This window comes from Thermobia domestica, chromosome 5 (genome assembly GCF_964235325.1).
Source record: "Thermobia domestica chromosome 5, izTheDome1.hap1.1, whole genome shotgun sequence".
NCBI lineage: Eukaryota > Metazoa > Arthropoda > Insecta > Zygentoma > Lepismatidae > Thermobia > Thermobia domestica.
The window spans coordinates 49,715,676-49,737,009 of NC_137458.1; the positions used below are offsets into that span (position 1 = coordinate 49,715,676).

General features: G+C 35.2%; 1 protein-coding gene across 2 annotated transcripts in view; it reads right to left on the bottom strand.

Moving 5' to 3' along the window:
* Window positions 1-21,334, bottom strand: part of LOC145685916 (ubiquitin thioesterase otubain-like) — a 62,266-nt gene that overhangs the window by 19,280 nt on the left and 21,652 nt on the right. The window lies entirely within an intron of this gene.

Below are 21,334 nucleotides of genomic sequence, written 5' to 3' on the forward strand. Positions count from 1 at the left end.
AGACGCCAACATGAATGACAAAAAGAAAATAGGGATAATTTTAGGTGGTCTTCAGCCATATTTCATGGAACGAGTAGGTACAAATTCATATTCGACAATTGATAAATTTGTAGAGGATCTTCAGAAAGTAGAGAAGAATAAGTGCAAAGTAGAGAAACGCGTTAAACGGGAAAACGGAAAGGTTACTGTTAAAGACCTTTTAAAGAAAATGAGAGAACAAGTAGAAGAGGAGGATAGCGATGTAGAAATTGACAAGTTGTTGTTAAAGAAAGAGATTAGAAATAAGGAAGACGTAAAAATTAAGCAAGAACCAACGAGTATTACTCAGTTGAGTGAGCTAGAGAAGAAAATAGAGAAATTACAGTTGACATTAGCTGCTAATTTTCAAGACCGAAATAGTAGAGAAGATAAAAGCGGTAGTGATTCGAAGCAACAGAGGAATAATAGTAATAATTTTAGAGGAAATAGAAATTTTCGGAATGGAGGACGAAATTTTTACAAGAATAATGGAAATAGGAACTGGAATAGGAATAGTAATAATAATAATTATAATAGGAATAGAGGTTCTAGCGGATACAATAATGGAAGAGGATTTAGAAATAATTGGCGTAATAACAGAGGTGGAAGGAATACAAGTTTTTGGCAACAAAGAGGAAATAGTTGTTGTGCGAATGGTGTTAATGGGCCAACATGGTGCCAAAATCATAGCCAAGTAAATAGTCCCGTACAGTATGTTCCAGTAGTACCGAACCAGATAAATGGTACAACTTATTATCAGGCTACAACTTCAAATAATTTAAACTAGGTCAAACTGTAAATGACAGAGGCACATTTACAGGTGGTAAATCAAAAGTTAGAGAAATAGTAGCCTCTACGTTAACTGATAATAATATGCTCTATGTTCCGATAGAAGTAGATGGTAGAAGTCATAAGGCGTTGATTGATACAGGATCGCAGATATCTATTGTAAATGAAAAGCTAGTCCCACCTAGTGCGAAGGTAATCCCTAGACCAACACGGATTCGTGGAATAACACAGAATGTGTTAGTAGTAAATAAGATCGCTGTGATTAGATTTAAAATGGCCGGACAGACATTTCATTTGGAATTTCGCGTAGTAAAGGATTTTCCGTATCAAGTTTTGATCGGGAATGATTTTCTACAGAGTCAAAATTGCCAAATAAATTACGGTCAGAATAAATTGACATTGCAGAGATTTGGAAAGCCAAGATTAAGGAAAAGGGAAGAACTGGAATCTGTGACTGTGTCTGATAATGCAGCGTTAGGAATAAAACATTGTATTAGACCAAGATGGGTATTAGGTAATAAGGTACGGTTGTTACCTAGGTCTAAGACTACTGTGGAAGTGAATTTGGTTAGTTCTTGGAATAACAGGGAATACTTGTTAGAACCGGACAGGAAGATAGAAGCCCAATACAATGTGTTGATTCCGCGTGCACTTTTATCGGCTGAAAATAACAAGATCGAAATTATTAATCCATCTAATAGAGCAATTTTATTGAGACCGAATGTAACGCTAGGAAAAGCTGAAGAATGTGTGGATGAAGAACAATTGAAGAGTGAAGGATTGTCAACCGAAGATATTGATAGTATTTTAAGATCTCGTAGAAATTTTGATAAATCTAGATTGAAATTTGGGACTGAAACGAAACCGGAAATTAGGAATAGAATTGAGAGTTTGTGCTATGATTTTGCGGATGTTTTTGCATGGCAGGACGACGAATTAGGCCAAGTAAAACATTTTGAGCATCACATTGAGTTAGAAACAAAAGTACCATTTAGACGTCACCAATATCCGATTCCCATAGCGTTAAGAGAGAAAATTAAGGAACAAATTAACATTTTGTTAAGACAAGGAATAATTGAAGAAAGTTCAAGCGCTTACAACTCTCCGATGTTGTTTATACAAAAACCGTCAGGGGGTATTCGTGCAGTTTTGGACTGCCGGTTTTTGAACAAATGCGTCAAGCTGCATAGCATTGCGCTGCCTCCGATCCATCAAATTTTAACGTGTATGGGAGGACATAAATATTTTAGTATTTTGGATGTAAAATCGGCTTATCATCAAGTGCCTATTTCTGAGGAGTCACGGGAGTATACCTCATTCAATATACCAGGCGTAGGAGCTTATCAGTATCGTGTTCTTCCTATGGGATACTTACAATCGCCCGCCATATATACAAAGATAATGGCGATGACCCTGGCGAATGTAAATCCAGAGTCAGTTTCCTATTATATGGATGATGTATTTATATATACGAATAATCAGGAGAAAATGGTAGATGTACTTCAATCAGTTTTCAAAAGATTGAGACATTACGGACTCAAACTATCTGTAGAAAAATGTCAGTTCATAGAAAGGAAAATTTTGGCTCTTGGACACATTGTCAGTGACGCAGGATACGAGGTTAGCCCGAAGATAATTCAGGCGATAAAAGCATGTAAGGCCCCGAATAATGTAAAGCAGTTAAAATCTTTTCTTGGTTTAACAAATTATGTTCGAAAATTCTGTAAGGACTATGCCAAAATCACATCAGCGTTTCAACCAATTTTGAAAAAGGGTCATAAGTTCGAATGGAATGAATCATACCAGCAGGCGTTTGATCAATTAAAATCAGCACTAATGAATGCACCATTGCTAGCTCCATTTAGGGAAGATTTGGACACGAGAGTGTACACAGACGCATCGACTAGTTCGATTGGTGGAGTATTAATGCAAAAACAGGCTAATGGTGAATGGACACCAGTAGCGTACTACAGTCGTGTGTTACGTCCACAAGAGAAGACCAGACACATAGTGGAATTAGAAATATTGGCAGTGATAAGTTCTTTAAGAGCATTTAATTATTACTTGTTCAATAAAGAATTTGAGCTGTACACCGATTGTAAGGCATTAAAGTATTTGCAAACGTCACCTAAATTAGCTCCGAAATTGGTAAGATGGAGTTTGGACTTAGCTCAGTATAAGTACACACCGGTGCATTGTCCTGGAGAAAAGAATCCTAGTGATATTTTGTCCAGGAACACAGACATTGAACCAACAGTAGACGATATTGAGTTAGAAACGTTGAAGGTGAATTCCGAAGATCTCCAAGTTAATTTGACTTTCGATAAGGACATTGATGTTGGCGACTTACAGAGAAAGGATTCATTTTTCGGACCGATTATGCATGCAATAGAACACCCAGAGGATGCTGATGTAAAGGCTGAGAAGCAAGCCCGATGGTATACAGTAAAGGACGATAGGCTTTATAGAACACAAAGAATGGCAGGTGGTACAAAATTATTATTATGTATTCCTTATGCGTTAAGAGAACAAGTATTCAAGAATCTACATTGTTCGGTATATGGTGGCGGACATTTTTCTTACACGAAATGCTATAGACGTGCTTTAAAATTAATATATTTTCCGAACATGAAGAAATTCTTCATGGAGAAGATAGGAGAATGCATAAGTTGCCAGATACAGAAAAGGAAGACAGGAAGAGTACCATTTCACGCGCAGACGTACCCCTCTTATGCTCCATTTCAGTCAGTTGTGATGGATGAGGTTGGTCCTTTTAAATTGTCTCGTAACAATAGAAATAAGTACATTCTAGTGTTTGTTGATAATGCAACTAGATTTGTTATCGCTAGAGCGGTACCCGCAGTAACGGCAGAGATCGTTGCGCAGGTAATTTTCGAAGATCTGATTACGAAACATGGAGTTCCATCTCAGCTCCATCTGGACAGGCTATCATCTCATCGCAGCCGAATAGTGGAAGAAATGGCAGAGAAATTTGGAATGCAATTGCATTTTGCGAATACAAGCGCCCATTATTCTATAGGAAGTGCAGAGAGGGCCATTGGCTCATTACAGCAAGTAATGAAGCATTACATTGACAAGGATTTTTCAAACTGGGATGAGATCTTGCCAAGTTTGATATTTACTATTAATACGCAAGTGCATGATGGTACTGGTTTTTCACCATACTATCTATTGCATGGAGTCGAACCAAGAACGTTTCTTGAGCAGGACCTAGACATTCCTTGCGAATACGTCGACAATGAGGTGAGACTTCAGAGCATAAAAGAGGCACGCCAGCTAGCGTACAAAAATTTGCAGAGAAGATTTAGATCTCAGAAGAAGCAAATAGAGAAAAAGTTTGATCAACCGAGTTTTGAAATTGGTCAAAAAGTGTTAATAAGGGAAATGCCAAGAGCAGGTTTGCCCGCATGTTTTGGTAACCGTTACAATACTAAAGGGGTAATAGTGGACAAGATAAACAATAATTCATACAAGGTACAGTATGAAACGAAAAATGGTGAAAAGAAGAGTGATACTATAGACTTAAGACGTTTAAAATTATTCGTAGAAAGTAAAAATGGTGAAAGGTATGGTGAGACAGATCAAACATCAGATGGTGATGAATAAAGTTCGATTTGGTGAGAAAAAAAAAATTTAACATAGGGTCTAATGTAACTATGGTACAAATTGGGTCTACCGATGAAGTGTCAGAAAGGGGGCACTTTCTCAACCAAACCCTAATCCCGAGATTGGAGGAAATGCTAATCTCCATCAGGAAATTTCCCGAATCGATAGACACTTTTTGAATTATAGTTACTAGAATTGTGAATAAATAATAAATGTATGGAATGTAAAATTAAAATTATTGATTAAAATCAGTTGATACCTAGAAAGTAAAATAAAATATAAAATACATAGGAATAAATAAATTGTTGACAGTAGGCTAAAATACAAACAAATAAATAAATGAACAGTAACAGGAAATTAATATTAGGTTTTACTAATTCCAGAATTTTATTCAAGACTGAAAAGGAAACATTAGAATATGGATACAACAATGTGGGTGATCTATATAAAATTGATAGTTATGGTTCATTTTGGAAAATCAGATGATCATCATCAAGTAACTATGAAGGACGTAGGGATAGCCCTAACACAAGATTCGTTGGCAGTTCATGCGTCAAATATGGTCTATACAACTATTCGATTACATGTTAACTTTCACGAAGCTGTGCCAATGCACAAAGTGTGTAGTGAATCATATGATATTCTAGAAGAATACGCAGAAAGGGAAAGACAATTTAGAATTAATATAATAAATTCAATACCATGTCAGTTTGTATTCATAAATGGTAGTTCTAAATGTATGGAGTCAGCAAGGACTAAACGTTCAATTTGGTCTATGCTATTAGGATTTGGGTCTATAGGGTTGTCAACCTATAACCTAATACACACACAACAGTTGTCGACCTCAATTCAAAAATTGTCTGAACACGAAAACGTATTGGCTGAGGAAATTCACAAATTAAAAATATCGCATAACGAAGAAATTTCAATAATGCATGGTGTGGTAGTTAAAGTACATCATGTTCTTCAGAATGTAAGGAGTAAACTGCAAGAGATGTATTGCTACTTGCAGCAAGCTCAAAGGAAAATTTTGACTAATCTATTCTCTCATTTAGCTAGAGAAAGAGTGACTAAAATATTCAACGACATACTTAGCAACCAATTATCCTATCATATTTTGTCGAACTTAGATGTGAATAAATTTATAAATAGTCATGATATTTTGAAGTATTCAATTTATCGTTCCGATATAGGAATGTTCTATCGAGTATCGTCGATTTATTTAATGAAATATGACTATAATGAAAACAACATCGACTTATTACTAAAAACGCCTATTATTTATGAAAATACTGTATCAAAAATGTTTAATGTAATTTCAATGGGTTATCTAACTAACAATTTTAGAACGTACTATAAGTTACCGGAAGTGGTATACTTAGCTAATGGAATATATCACACACTAGATCGATCGAAATGTGAATTCAAGAGTTTCTTGTATTTTTGCGAGCAGATATCACTAGATGATGCAGCTAAATGCTTGAACAATATTGTGTTTAATGGATCGTTAAGTGGTTGCGAACAACAAACAGAGAAATACCTAGGTAAGGTAGTGTACAAATATACTCATGCTGGAGTATTATACTCATCATTGGTAGAAGGATATGTGACTAAGCTAGGTAAACATCACGAAGTTACATCGACGAAGGTAAATTATGGGAACAATTGTTCGTATTTTATTGATTACGATTCATTTGATAACCTAATTTTTGGAGAATTGGCGATTCCAACTAGAAAAGTAATAAGCGTAAACAATAAGCATTTAAGTTTGATAGGGAATTGGACGCTAAAGCAATTAAATTTTAGTATACACCATGAGGAACTCAACAATCTAGCTGAAAATTTATTAAAACTGAAAGTGGATACCACTGTACCACTACTAATAATTAGGATGAATTACATAACGTATGTAATAGCAGGAATCATATTAGTATTAATTATTTCAGTCATTGCATTAATAACGTTGTACTGCAGATTGTATAAATCGATAAGAAAATATAAAGTAGAAAATAGTGAACCATAATAATCATAATAATAATAATAATAATAATAACAACAATAATAATAATAACATTATTTAGGATCATATTGTATGAAAATTGTTTGTATTCCGTGAACTATTGTGAGAAAAGTCTAGAAAAGGTTGTAAACCAGTTCGTAAACATTGGAATTAAGTATTGGTAATTTTGAAAAAAAAAAGAAAAACTAGGAAATCGAATGTAAACAAACATGTAAATGTGTCAAAGTGTATTCAGATTATGCATTCCATACTCACCAAACAGCCATCACCAATAGTAAACACCATCACCATATGAAGGTATAAGGTTTAGTAGACATAGTCTATAGTCTATGATAGTCCATAATAGTCATACTACCCAAACCGGATAGGTTGTATTGTAATACGGTATACCAAACGATGTCCCATTTCCGTATAAAGTGTGAACGAAATGAAGAAAATTGTGAAATAAGGATAGAAATAGATGAGAAATAGGTTACCTAGATGAATCTAGGATAGTGACATCAATCAAGGATAGATAAAGTCTAAAAACATTCAAACATTCAAGAAGGGATAAGGAAAATAAATGTAGAAAGTAATAATATTAGTAATAACAACACTAAAAATAGTTAAAAATAGATAAGAATAGACGAAATAGTAATAGGTTACTATTATAGTAATAGTAGATAGTATATATGTATAATTACTACAAGTGTTTTTATAAAATAGCGAATAATGAATTTTATATTGTATGTAAATGGTGAATTAAAGGGTTAAAAGATGCAAATAAGCATAGATAAAGCTAGAAATAATTCACAAATAGTGTTAAAGAATGTTTAGTGTATGTAGTAATAACGTATTTATTCATTATTTTTAAAGTCCGAAAGTTTTTGTAAGTTTTAGAAAAGAAAAGAAAAGAAAATAATGTATTTTATTATAATTAGTAATAATCAATCAATATTGATTGAAAAGAATCATTAAAAGCATTAATTTTATTGTGGAACGTAATTGGTAAACGAAATGAGCAAGGCTCACATGTTATTTTGTATGGATTTGCGTTAACAGCTATTGAATACTCTGAGCAGCTGGAGGTAAGAATGAGAAATGAGACCTGCGCGAGAGAGTATCTCCGCGCGAGGCTACGCTAGTCTCCACTCCAGGCCTCGAGCACATGGTAAACTCGAATGGTTCCGAGTGAACTCGAGCGGACACGAACAGGATTCGCTTCGTCCAGCCCCGCTGAAGCTTCCGTAGCTTGAATTTCCATCCTAGTCCGAGCGTAAATTCATATAATATATTTTTAGAAATTCAAGAAAAATTATTATTTAATAAAATTAACGATATTTAACCACGTAAATGATTAAAATAGAGTTTAAACTACATAAATACGTAGGAAATAAGTAATAACAGCTTAAATATAGAGAGATATAGCGAGTATAATTTAATGCTATATTTATGATAGAAAAAGAGTGAAAACATGAGTTTTTAAGTGTGAAACATAGTCTCCAAGTTATGGTTTGACAAACTTCACACATAGCTAAAGTTTCAACGGTCATGCACAAAGATTACTAGGAAAGTAACAAGGGTGCTCGACACAGAAAGAACAAAATAAGACTGCTTCAAAAATACGCGATATTTAGAACGCAAAAAGTGAAGGCAGACACAAGATAGATGTTTTAATTATTTAATTAACTATAATAAATGTAATTTTCTACGAATTTTAAGTAGGCCTATCCCGACTTTATCTATTTCTCGTCTATTTCAGATAATATCCGAAAGCGAAGGAAATGGACATCAATACAATATTATTATTAATATCAGCGTTAGTTTTAGGAAGTGTATTAGTAGTAATAGTAATTATCACATGTTATATTTTGTTAAAATTAAATAGGATAGAGAGAAAATACGAAAATAGTGTAAGAAATAGTAAAAATAATATAAGATCAAACATAGATGTAGAAGTAAATGGTAGAGATGAGTCTGAGACTTACGCAGTTTCCCATGCATCACCAATTTATGCCACTATTTTTAATAAGAGCAAATCTACACTAAAAACTATCCCACAAAGCACTGAAATCACTATTTTTAAGAATTTGCCAGATGGTAGTATAGTAGATTCTAGTAAGAGCACTGAAACTGAACGGGAAAACACACACTTGCACCACATCACTACAGAAGATGAGAAAGACACTAATACATCAATGGGACACTATAAATTCACGAAAACCGACGTTTTCAACGAAGATTCCGACAAAAACGGGAAAACTGAGTGCCCGAAAAACATGAAAAGTGAATACTTTTTTCCATGCGATGTAGTGGTTTTGTAAAATAAAGTGTTTTAAAACTAATAACGTAATAATTGATACGGAATATTAGCACTCGATGTTATCCAGTCAACAGTGACGCGTGAACAGAATGGCAGGAAGTTAAGTTAACCTTGACAAGCTTGATTGAAAACTGCTGATCTTGTAGTTACCATGCTAAAAGTATCTACAGGATATCCAACGCCCTGCGGCAGGATTTTCTTTCCGTTCATGTTAAAATGTCAGTGAATAAAATTTTGATGAAAATAAAACAATAATATTTTCAAGTTTTTACAGTGCAAATGTGAATATATTAACTAACTATGTTTTACAAACTATGTTACAAGTTTTTGTTTTAGATTTCCATTCACATAGCGGTGGAGATAAATGAAGTTGAACCATTACTGATACGGCCAATAAATTCATTGGTTGGCATGTATGGACAGACAGAGTAATGGAAGTTTTGGTAACATGACACTCTAAAAGCGTTGTCGCTAAGAGGAGATAACTCAAGAGTACTTGCAAACTAACATATATGTATTTATGCACAATCACTCTTGACCAAATGTGATGTGCAAGTATTTCAGCAAAAACTCACTAGATGTCGTGAGGATATACTTTGCTACATTACATTTGAAATGTTGTATTTTATAATTTTAGGAATTAAGAGAAAGATTAAAAATTCAAATATATATATATTTTTTGAATAATTTTAGGTGAAGGAATATTAATTACTATTTATATAATTATTTTGCATAATAATACATATTTTATTTTCATTTCAAGTTTATATTTATTTTTCAATATGGTTTTAGTATATAAATGATGTACAGGGTGTTTATAGAAAATCGCCCTCTTACGATGTCGAATTTGGTTTGCGGAGCAACCAATTTTTAAGGGGGGCCATGTAGCAGGACTCGATTTTCGAGGAAAATAATTTGTATATTTTGATTTTATTTTTATGTTTATGTCACGAAATCATTAATTAAGGTTATGGGAATTAAATGTTGTATATGTGAGTAAGTGCAAGCTGCACAATCTTGCTAATGTTTGTGTCAGCAGTTTATTGTAAACACATGTGTACAAGAATGTCATCGTTGAGAGTCTGGCAATGTAGGAAGGAAATGTTGACAATGTGTCTTTCCTCACATTAGCCAGATTCTAGAAATTGTATAAAGTGAATCTGTAAGATTTCACGAATTTCATGAGATTACGGATGTACAGAGAATTGCTTAGAATCGGGAAATCAGAACGTGTCGAGGATTGCAATTTTGAGTTTTGACACATGGAAGGAATTTGTCTCTCCATGTGAAAACGGTGTTGCACGTGCTGCAGCAGACGGAAAAAGCAGACGACGGTGGTTGGACAACGCCAAACAAAACCGGAGGACGAGAAGGTTTTGGGACAGTTCGATGACAGTTCGAAGAGAGTTCGGAGAGAGATCACCGAGAATTCTTGGACAGTCTATGATCAAGTTACCGTGATCATTCTTGGGTTCGAGTTTGGAGAACCAAGTCCGATTTGAGAATCAGCCAGATGACAGGAGGAGAAAATACTTTATACTCCAAAACATTTTAACGACGCAGAACTTCGTGCAGAGAGTTGCATTGAGAGGAGCCATACCTCAATGCTCGTTTTCGTCTTCCACTAGCAAGGAGATTCAGCTTAAAGGAGCCGAGTTCAACGCCAGAACGACGTGGGAATACACCAGTTTTATCCAGGTATGTGTGGCACCGAGTCAGAAGTCAAAAGCTCAATACTTGATCGTTCTGTACCCGTCTGGCAAATGAATCTTAATATCCGTCATAACTAGCATTCTGAAATCAAACAGTTCACTCATAAGCATAACGAAATACAGTGTTTTTATTTTAATGAAGTGGACGTATCTTTATTTAACTAATCCCCAAATGAGAAACCTCTCGCAAGTTAATATCAGAGTTCGTCCCACTCATTCTAGATGGTGAGTGGAAGGCGCCTAGTTGCACTCAACTTTGCATCCCCAATTAGGCACTGAGTGACTAGGTTGTCAATATTTAAAAAATCACAGAGATTTGCAATCTGAACCAATTGCAAAGATATCTTTATTTTCTACACATATTACTAGTGCATTAGATCGCAATAAGATCTCCAATATTGAAGCCTTAAGATTAATGATCCCTATTGCAGTAGCACTAGGACATGACCCCAGTTCATTGCTCTTATCACGAAGCATTATTCAACGCGAAAGGAAATCAGCAAGAAAAACTGTGTTTGAAGGAATAAAGCAATCTGTTTCTTTTGACGATCCAGTTATTGTTCATTGGGATGAGGAGATTTTTCCTAAAATTTCTGGCACTGATAAAGTAGATTGTTTTTCGTCTTAGAATCTACAGATGGTAAAGATAAATTGCTTGATGTGCCAAAATTTTTGTATGTGGTACTGGCGCAAATGCAGTTTATAATGAGATAACTGAATGTGGTTAATAAGATAGTAATAAGATAGTAGGCATGTGTTTTGACACTACATCAGTTAACGCAGTATTTTAAAATGGAGCTTGTGTTTCGGTGGAAGACAAAAAAGAATTATTATGGCTAGCATGTACACACCATATTTTTAAACTTCTTCTCAGTAAAGTACACCATATTTTTAAACTTCTCAGTAAAGTACTTACTTTCTGCTTTGGAGCTTCCAGTTCCCCTGATATACCTTTATTCAAAAGATTCAATGCAGCATGACATTATATACACCAAGAAATTTGTCAACCTGGGAGATATTCCTGGCACCGATCATTTTAAACTCTCTACAGTCAGTATTTTAGGTGCCTTCCATCTCAATTCAGGCAGAACATGTACCATCACTATCTCAGATATTGTTGAAACTTTTTTTTTTTCGTCGAAAAAAAATTTCCCGCCAAGTAATGGGCCATCAAAGACGGAGAGTACAATTTATGAATTGTAGAAAACATGGAAAATGGTCAACTTCGAAGCCCCACCATTCAGCTATGGAGACAGGTAGAGTTATAATTCTTGTTGTGGTATGTACATAGGGATATAAATAAACTATATTTTATTATAGTTTGGTTTGCACATGCGTATCTCTTTGTACATAAATTAACAAATGAACATCAGTTTATCTGAAAAGTCGAAGTTTGCGAATTTTTTCGACCACTTCCGGTTCGAATTTTAAAATTCTGTTTTCACACGGTTGGTAAGACCTAGTTACCCGCTTTCCGAAAAAAAATTTTGTATCGCTTCTGTGTGCAACTGTTTTGTCGCAAAAAATTCGAGAAATTGTACATTTTCAAAAATCGCCATTTTTGGGCGCCATAAATTCAGATGATCTGTAAAAAGCCTGAACTATTACCTTAGTGATGATTTGAAATGCTCCAGACAAAGTCTCAATTAAGTGCGATGTCATTACAGTGATCGAAAATTGACAAAAAGTTAAAAAATCGAAACGTTTTCTTACACGTTCCATCAAAGAAATTTACCGACTTTTAAACAGAACAATCCCAGCATAAGAATGGGTCACTCGAAATTTTATAGTATTCGACCAGCTGTCAGTCTGCAATCTGCGAGGGAAATGTGTGTGTGTGCATTTTGCAAATTTTAAGTTAGCTGTTATTGCGTTGCAACAAATCAAAGGTGCAGCCTGTATTGAAGCTGTAATGAGTGACCAGTTTTCTTTAGTAGTATGATCCGTAGAAAATGACAGCTGTCTTCTTCAAGAATGTGGTAAACGTCCTGAAGTAGAAAGAATAAGAGTGGAGTCTTTAATTATTGATCTTGATGAAAATAGTGTTACGTATGCCATATGGGAAAACAATGATCTCGTTAAAAAGCTGTGCCACTTTCTGTTTTCGTATCGTACGTTGATGGTTTAACTGTAAGAATTGTAATTTATGACTACATCAAGAAAATCCAAAGGGAATTAATTGCTACCGAAAAGCAGCGTATAAAATTTCAAGATATAAATTCTATTCTAATTCATTTGAAATTCATTGAAAACTGGACTGTTATTCTGCAAAGTGAAATTCAGTTATCACCGGAAAAACGAGCAAATTTACGGCAGTTATTATCAAAAACTGCCAGTTTTGTTGTAATAAGCGACGACAAACACGATTCGGCTCATGTACTCATAGCCATAGACAAGATCCTAAAAATACTCGAAGAAAAGCGAAAATATAGGTTATAGAAAAAGGTTCGAATATGTTAAAATAAGTGTCTACAATTTTCCAAACCGTGTCAGTGATTTCTGATGGTGCTGCATCCCACTTTAAAAATCGCTTTCAGATTTTCGAGACGCAGACAGGTCCGATAAAGCAGTGGTTTTTCAGTGAAACCGGCCATGCAAGTCTCTCTGCGACGGTATTGCGGAAGAGAAGGGGGGGGGGGAGTTGTAAAGAATGTGGCAACGCGGCATTGACAAAAACAGATACACATTATTAAAACTGCACAAGAATTCGTGAGTATGGTGCAAATACAAACTCCGGGTATTACTCTCGTTTTGTTGCCTGGAACTGAATTCGACAATTTCCGGAAATAATAAAAATGAAAGAATGGGAAAGTGTGCGACCGGTAACTGGTATTCAACGAAGTCACCTTTGGCTTTCGAAAATGGCGAAGTTTTTATCAGTAACGGGTCACCATGAACTAACTTCATACTTCCCCCAAAATCGAGCTTCTGCAATTCAAAGTGTAGATTTAAGAAGCTGCAAAAAGGAACTTTTGTTACATACATATATAATAACTAGTGGTGGGTAACGGAAATATTATGAATAAATCATGAATTACGTGAAGTGCTGTTTATGCTTCCACATGGACCTTCAACAGGGTACGGGTTTCCAGAAGAGCATAAGGGAAGTGAAAGTAAGTGTCTTGTGACTATGGACAGTGTGCTACGAGTTGTGAGTGCACGAACACCCATTGGAGCATCTGCACGATTACATGCTGTTAGCGAAAAAGACACCAAGCAAGCAAATGATTGGTTCAAGTGAAAAAAGAATCAGTGAAATTTTGTTTCCGAAGACCATTTTAGGTAAGTGAACTTAAAATTTGTGTGTTTCGTAATCGTAATTTCCATCTCAGATTACTTCGGTTGAAGAAAACGGAGGAGTAAGGGTAGGCTAATTTTACTATTTCAGAGACCATTTTTGATCAAAATAATAAAAAGCAGTGATGAAAATCTTTTGTTCTTCATTTAATGAATGTGAACCACAAATATCATCAAATCGTTGTACTTTTATTGTTTTCAGTGTTGAAAACTGTAACATTAGAGTTAACGAAACTTCGCTTACTTCAAAAGGCTGTAGATAATTCATGAAGCATTGGTCAAGAATGATATTTGGTATGTTTTTTTTATTCATGTAAAGTAGAACCATCTGACAAAATTTCAGAATTTTAAAAGATGGTGTTTTCGAGAAAATGGCGCCCAAAAATGACGATTTTTGAAAATTTTACAATTTCTCAAATTTTTTGCGACGAAACGGTTGCACACAGAAGCGATGCAAATTTTTTCTCTGACAGCGGGTAACTAGGTCTTACCAACCGTGAAAACAGAATTTTAAAATTCGAACCATAAGTGTTCGAAAAAAATTCGCAAAATTCAACTTTTCAGATAAACTGACGTTTATTTGTTATGTACAAAAAAATATGCATGCGGAACCAAACTATCAAAAAATATTGTTTATTTATATCCCTATGTACATACCACAACAAGAATTATAACTCTACCTGTCTCCATAGCTGAATGGTGGGGCTTCGAAGTTGACCATTTTCCATGTTTTCTACAATTCATAAATTGTACTCCCCGTCTTTGATGGCCCATGACTTGGTGGGAAATTTTTTTCGACAAAACAAAAAAAAATATGGGTCTCTTAAAAACATGTCTAGTTGCTATAAAAAAAGTTTCAACAATATTTGAGATGGCGATGGTATAATTTTACTCTTTTTTGCCTGAGTTGAAATGGAAGGCACCTTTAGTAGTTTCCTTAGGAAGCAATAACCAACCCACAGATGACTATATGGCTATATATAATAGAACTCTCTTTACTTGTTCTGGGCCATACTTGAGCTAAAGTTCATTGGACAGTTCCAGGTGCAGCACAACACGCGCGTTGAATGACGAAGCTGTTATACGCTATCAAAATATACTTGTTTCGTGATGGTGAGGTTTCAAAACCACGAAAGGAGGAATCTTAGTTACAATGCTTTGCAAAATTTTGAGCTCTTGTGCACGTCAAATATTGGTTGAAGCACCTGTGGCTACAAATCAAGGTTTGCCCAAGTAGGCCCAGCCCAAAAAAACCCAGCGGGTTTTTTCGGGTTGGACCCACCTGAAAAAACCCGCCTTAAAACCCACCTGGGTTTTTGAGCTTTTTGTTAGTATATTATTGGTACAACTAAGGTGATCACATTGAAAGTTATTTTTATCAGATTTTGAACTTTCTTTGGGCGAATTAGATGCTTTCACTTTAAGGTAGACAACGACATTCAACATAAGACCTTTATAAAGTTCTGAATAAACTGAATGAATGAATAAAAAAAACTTCCCTTAGCTTGAGATAATTATAGAACAAAGTAATGTGTGCATTATGCTTATAGCCTATTTGAAGTAAAATAAGCAATTCTATATTTTAGAAAAATACTTTCCGTGAATAGTGTGCTTGCTGACTCGGCGCCACCGAGAGACGTTATCCCTCATACGTTGACGGGTTTAAGGTCATAGGTGCCGGTACTAACAGTAAATATGTAAATACATTAGTAAAACTATTAGTATTATTTCTTACCTTTGGTGGTAACAAAAGTATTCAGTAAAATTTGGTTTTCCAACAACAATTTGGTCTTTCAACAACAGTCATTTGTTGCTACCCTTCAAATAAGCATTCTGTAGAATCAACACCAGCAAAAGCATAAAAATTCTAGTTAAAATTAAGAAGCATAATGCTCGGAGCTCCCAAGACTACGTAACGCTTACTATTTCAAGTGCTGAATTCAAACTTCAGTATTAATTGAAGTTTCGATGTACAGTAAAGCACTGTAGTACAGTACAGTATCACGGAAAATGCATTTATTGAGAATCAAAAAGAAAGAAAAAAAACTCCTTAAAGCAATTTCCTGTAGTTGAAGTGTAAGTTTAAAGAATAAATTTCATTTTCCAAATCCAAAATTGTCAAGTAAAGATTAATTTATTCATTTGTTTCGATAATTTTAAAGTGGTGGTGATAAATACAAAAAAATGATCAATGCCGATTTCAGTTTCTTATTTATAGTAAGGATGCCAGTTCTGGAATTCGGAAAAAATTTCTGGAATTTTCCGAAATCTGGAAAGGAAAATTTCCGGAATCCGGAAAATTTTGGCCATTCCTTATTTATAGCATTAAGCTTATTATTGAATGTACTAAGGATATGCAGAATACAGGTGCTAATGCAGTTTTGTTCACTATGATAGTATTTTCCTTCCCATGGAGGAGGGGGTTTGAGCAGAGATACGTTACACTTAGACCTGTATCATAGGGAATTTTGCGGGGGTGCGGTTTTTCTACTTTCCATAGTTGGCAAACACTAGAAAAGAACCGTCTTGCAACAAGTGCTCGGGAAATTCCCGTAATTGAACGCACAAACATCGAAAGTGAACTTCAACAATAAAACCATTTATTTTACGTTGAAACATATTTATTTCATATAACATTTTGATGAATTATGTCTGTTTCAAATTAATATAGCTATTTGGTATTCATATTTGCCGAACGTCACTCAGGCTCCTGGGATGATCTACATTTGTTCGTTTGTCTGCCTGTACTACAGTGTTCAACTTTCGGTCTTTTAAATTTTCAGGATAAAAACTGGAGACACTCTAAATTTTCTGCATAGATTTTGGCGGCATACGAACGTAAAATTACAAAATGGCTCTTTAAAAAAAAAAAAAACAGCGGATATCCACGCTACAAAGGGCAGTTTCCGGTCTTTCAAGTTGAAATTTTCAGAGTAAAAGTACGAGAGACTAAATTAGCTGTATATATTTTCGCGGCATAAAATTTCAAATTGGTGGCCATTATTCAAAATAGCATGTATCCATGCTACAGGGTACAATTTTCGGACTTTTTAAGTTCAAATTTTGAGGGTAGAAGCACGAGACATTCTAAATTTGCAGTATAGATTTTTTCGGCTATCCAACAAAAAATTCCAAAATGGCGGCCATTTTTCAAAACAGCAGAGAATAGAAAAATGTTGCAAGTTGTGACAATGACAATCTTGAAATGTAAATCATATTTTAACATTTTTACCCCAAAGACATTGAAATATTTCGAAAAAAACCAATTAAACCTACATGGGCCCAGGTGGGTTGGGTTTTTTTCAAAAATATCCGGGTTTTTTGAAACCCTGCTACAAATGCAACGTTGCCATTAATAGAGGAAGGTGGATCAATTTTGTAAAAGTATGGTGAATAGGGGTCATGTTTTAAATAGGGACTGGCCATCGACAAGTTAGTGTAAAAGAAAGTAACTTCATACACTTATGTGGGTCCAGGTAAATGGCAATGTTGCATTTTCATTTAACATTGGGTACATAAAGAGTGCACAGCCCAAACGGCTAGTTCCATTTAAAAAATTCCTTCACTTTAGATTGAAAACATCATATTTGGAGACGATTTTCCCTCTTACATTTTGTTGTAACTCTAATAATAACCGTTATCCTGTCAGGGGACTTTTGAGACATCCTGTACACAAGGACAAATGTTCGTTTCATGAGCACCCGAATAAAATACTTTCTCCATCTGAAGTTCTAAACTCTCTGTTATTTTTAGAGTTATTGTGTAGCTTTCAGTATTTGAGACGAAGTGAGATTGACCGAATTTGCAACTGTGGGAGAGGAGTAAATTTCATTTCATGACAGAACTTTTAGCTGTGAATGTACACGATGCATAATAAACTATCAAATCTAATGCAGGACTAGTTACGGATTGAAAATCGTTTAGTTAAGTTATGTCTTGAACTACCAAGCTGACGTGAAAAATCTTGTCTGGGCAATGCGAGTAGGAACATGTCTAATCTTGCCTGATTCTGCATTGTGGCCGTACAGAAACTTGTTCATTTCGGTTTCAGCTGTGTTTCTGTGCAGATGTTATGTTTAAGACTGAATCCTTATTGGGGTTGCTGCAAGATAGTGTTGTTCATCCTGTCAAGTGATAATTTGGCCTACAACGATGTCGCGAAGTGAATTAGAACAGTGCAGTATAGCAAAGGAAACTAAAAGTGAATGCCACAAAAATAGCTATACACGGGTGGTCAAATTGCATTGTATTATCAGTGCATCCGAGAAAGAATTGTTATCCCAAAGGAGTGGAATCAGTTCTGATTTGTTAACTTGTGTTTGTGATCATAAAACATATTACTTGAAGTAGTATGAACACTATCAGACAAGTTGTTTTGATCCATTTAATTGCCACAAAAAACCAATCACTAAGGCTTTGCGAAAAGTAAGTGTTGATTTTGCTAATGAAATTAATAAAAACAATGACTCTGTAAAGGCTATTCCTGGACAAAAGATACGAGGTAATTGCAGAAACAAATTTGGGATTTCTTTTGAATGCAAAGACGTGGGAGGATTTGGTGAACACGATGTATCTGTTTTAGAAGAATCTGTCGCAAAAAACGAAACTGTAGAGCATCTTAATGTTTCACTTACAGCATTAGGGGAGTCACCTCTAAAATTCCATGCCGTTCCGTCACACAGCAAGCCTGCATATGATAAAAGAAAGCTTGACTCAGCAAGTTCTGCTCTGAAAAGTAAAATAAGCAAAGTTGTAGGAAAAGAGCTTGTCTTTAAACAAGATTCTTGTAAAATTTCAAAAGATGTGAAACAAAAGGCTCATGATATGGATAAACATCTTGATTTAATAAAGGCTAAACTCCAAGGTAAAATCACTAGAAGAGAAAAAGTACAACTGTTAACTTTAGTACCCTCATCTTGGAGCAGGGAACAGATTGTCGATGAATTTAATGTGAGTGAATATGCCGTCCGGCAAGCAAGGGAAGTTCTGAAGAATAAAGGAATTTTAGCTATTCCTGAATTGAGAAAGGAAAAACAGCTGAGTGAAGATACAATTCAAATAGTAAAGAAGTTCTACGTTTATGACGAATATTCCAGAATTCTACCTGGAAAAAACAGTGAGTATTTCAAAAAAAATGTACACATGGAGAAGCGATTATTACTTGGAAATTTTAAAGAATTACACTCCTCATTTAAACATCACCATCCCAACATTAAAATTGGATTTTCTAAATTCTGCATGCTACGTCCTAAGTGGTGTGTATTAGCAGGTTCTGCTGGGACACATTCCGTGTGCGTGTGTACAATACATCAAAACATTATTCTCCTACTGCATGTATGTCATATAGTAGAGACATCAAGACTTGATCCGTCATCTGGTTTGTTCTGTGTACACTCGGGATTACATGCTGAGGCATTGTTCCGAGTGTCCCTCCAGTGAAAATTTGAGGCAGCTTCTGATTGCAAAATTCGAAGATTTTGATCCTGGGGAGGAAGTATCATATTACCAGTGGGTATCAACGGACAGAACAGAATTGGTGAAAAGTACTGTCACACTGGACGAGTATGTGACAGTTTTGATTCGAAAGCTTGAAAAGCTTGTGCCACATTCATTTACTTCCAAAGCACAGTCACATTTCTTAAAGGATAGAAAGAAAAATCTTGAGCCAGAGACAGCCGTCATTCTGATGGACTTCAGCGATAATTATTTCTACAGAATTCAAGACGAAGTTCAAGGGTATCACTGGTCTACTGATTCCTGTACCCTACACCTAGCAGTACTATATACACGTCTTCCTGGATCTGCAGATCTGACTGTTTCTAGTTTGTGTGTGATATCAGATGACTTGGAACACGATGTCGCATTTGTTTATGAGACTCAGAAACAAATAACTTCTTTTCTGAAAGAGCAATTTCCATATGTCAAAAATGTAAATTACTTTAGTGATGGATGCGCTGCGCAGTACAAGAATTGTAAAAACTTCATGAACTTGTGTTACCATTATGAGGATTTCTCCTTAAGTGCATCATGGTCATTTTTCGCTACAAGCCATGGTAAATAACCATGTGATGGTATTGGTGGGACAATTAAACGTCTGCTTACTAAAGAAAGCCTTCAACGATGTTCTGATTTTTTAAATACGCCAGAAAAAGTTTTTACCTTCTATAGATCTCGCATTGAACATATAAATTTCAGCTTTAAAGAAATAGCTGAAAAAAGAAACTCTCAGAGATACACGTAAAAAACTACAAAATCGTTTCTCTGGTGCAAAAACAATTCCTGGAACACGATCATATCATCAGTTCTCTCCTCTAAGCCAAACCTCGATTGGGACAAAGCGAATCAGTGCTGATCCAGATTTCAGTTCCATTTTTCATTTTATTGAAGAAGACATCTTCTCGAATGAACATCGCGGACATCATCACTAATTCATATCTTGCATGTGTTTACGATAACCATTGGTTTTTTGGGTTAGCGTTAGGTAAAGATGACGAGGAAAATGATGTTGAAGTCAAGTTTATGCACCCTTTTGGACCGGCTCCATCCTTTTACTGGCCTTCTGCAAAAAAAGACGACATGTGTCATGTTCCGATATCCAATATTACTTGTTCTGTGTGCGCCCCCTTTACTAAAGATACTGGAAGAGTATATTATTTCTCAGATAAGGTGGTTCAGTTTGTGGAGGAACAATATAGGCTGCGTTTTGCTTAAACGAAGTAGCAAGTTCCTTCAGTCTCAAATAGTGAAATCCAATCACTGTGATTGGCATATGCTGAGGTAAGGAATTGATTTCATGCACAAGTTGTTTTGCATATTTCTTTGGTTATAAATTTTCAATTTAAAGTAGTGGAAAAGTTCAATATTATTTTTATTTCGTTTTGAAGACTAAAATGTAACTGTCGTAAATGTTGATAAAAAGAAGTACGAAATTGAGTTTTGATCTGTACTTTGTATTGGTCCTGTTGTTCCTATTTGTAAATTACGTTTATGAAAGTACGTCTTCCCAATCGAAAAATAAACCGGTACACTCCCCCCCCCCTTCACACACACACGGACCGTCATATAGCCTTCATTTCTACGTTATTTGAAAGATAATGGACTGTAGATTTGGAAAATTAATTCAATTTTAACATTAAATTCACTTTGATTATATTAATAGTTCGGCAAACAGTTTTTTTTTTTTTAATAAAATTTCGAAAGTGAATGTTTCTAGCCTGGTTATCCCGCTTCTCTGAACCTCCCCCCCCCCAACACACTTCAACACAAACAACACGTATACTTAGTAATTACTTGAGACCTGTGTGAGTGAATCGAGCAATGATGTGCCAATACTTTGCTTGCATCAATGGCAATAACACTTTACAGATGACAGGAAAACTGGCGCGTTGGTCTTGAAGGGTCAAACGAGAATTACTAACCGAAGCATTCAAGAAACCACTAATTTTATTTTACAGTCTCTTAGAACATACCTTAAGGTTCAATTTTAAAAAAAGAGCGGCAAGGTAATTGGTCCGCCTCACAGCGATAATGCGGATTATGTAAAATTAGAAATTTACACAAAAAATTAAC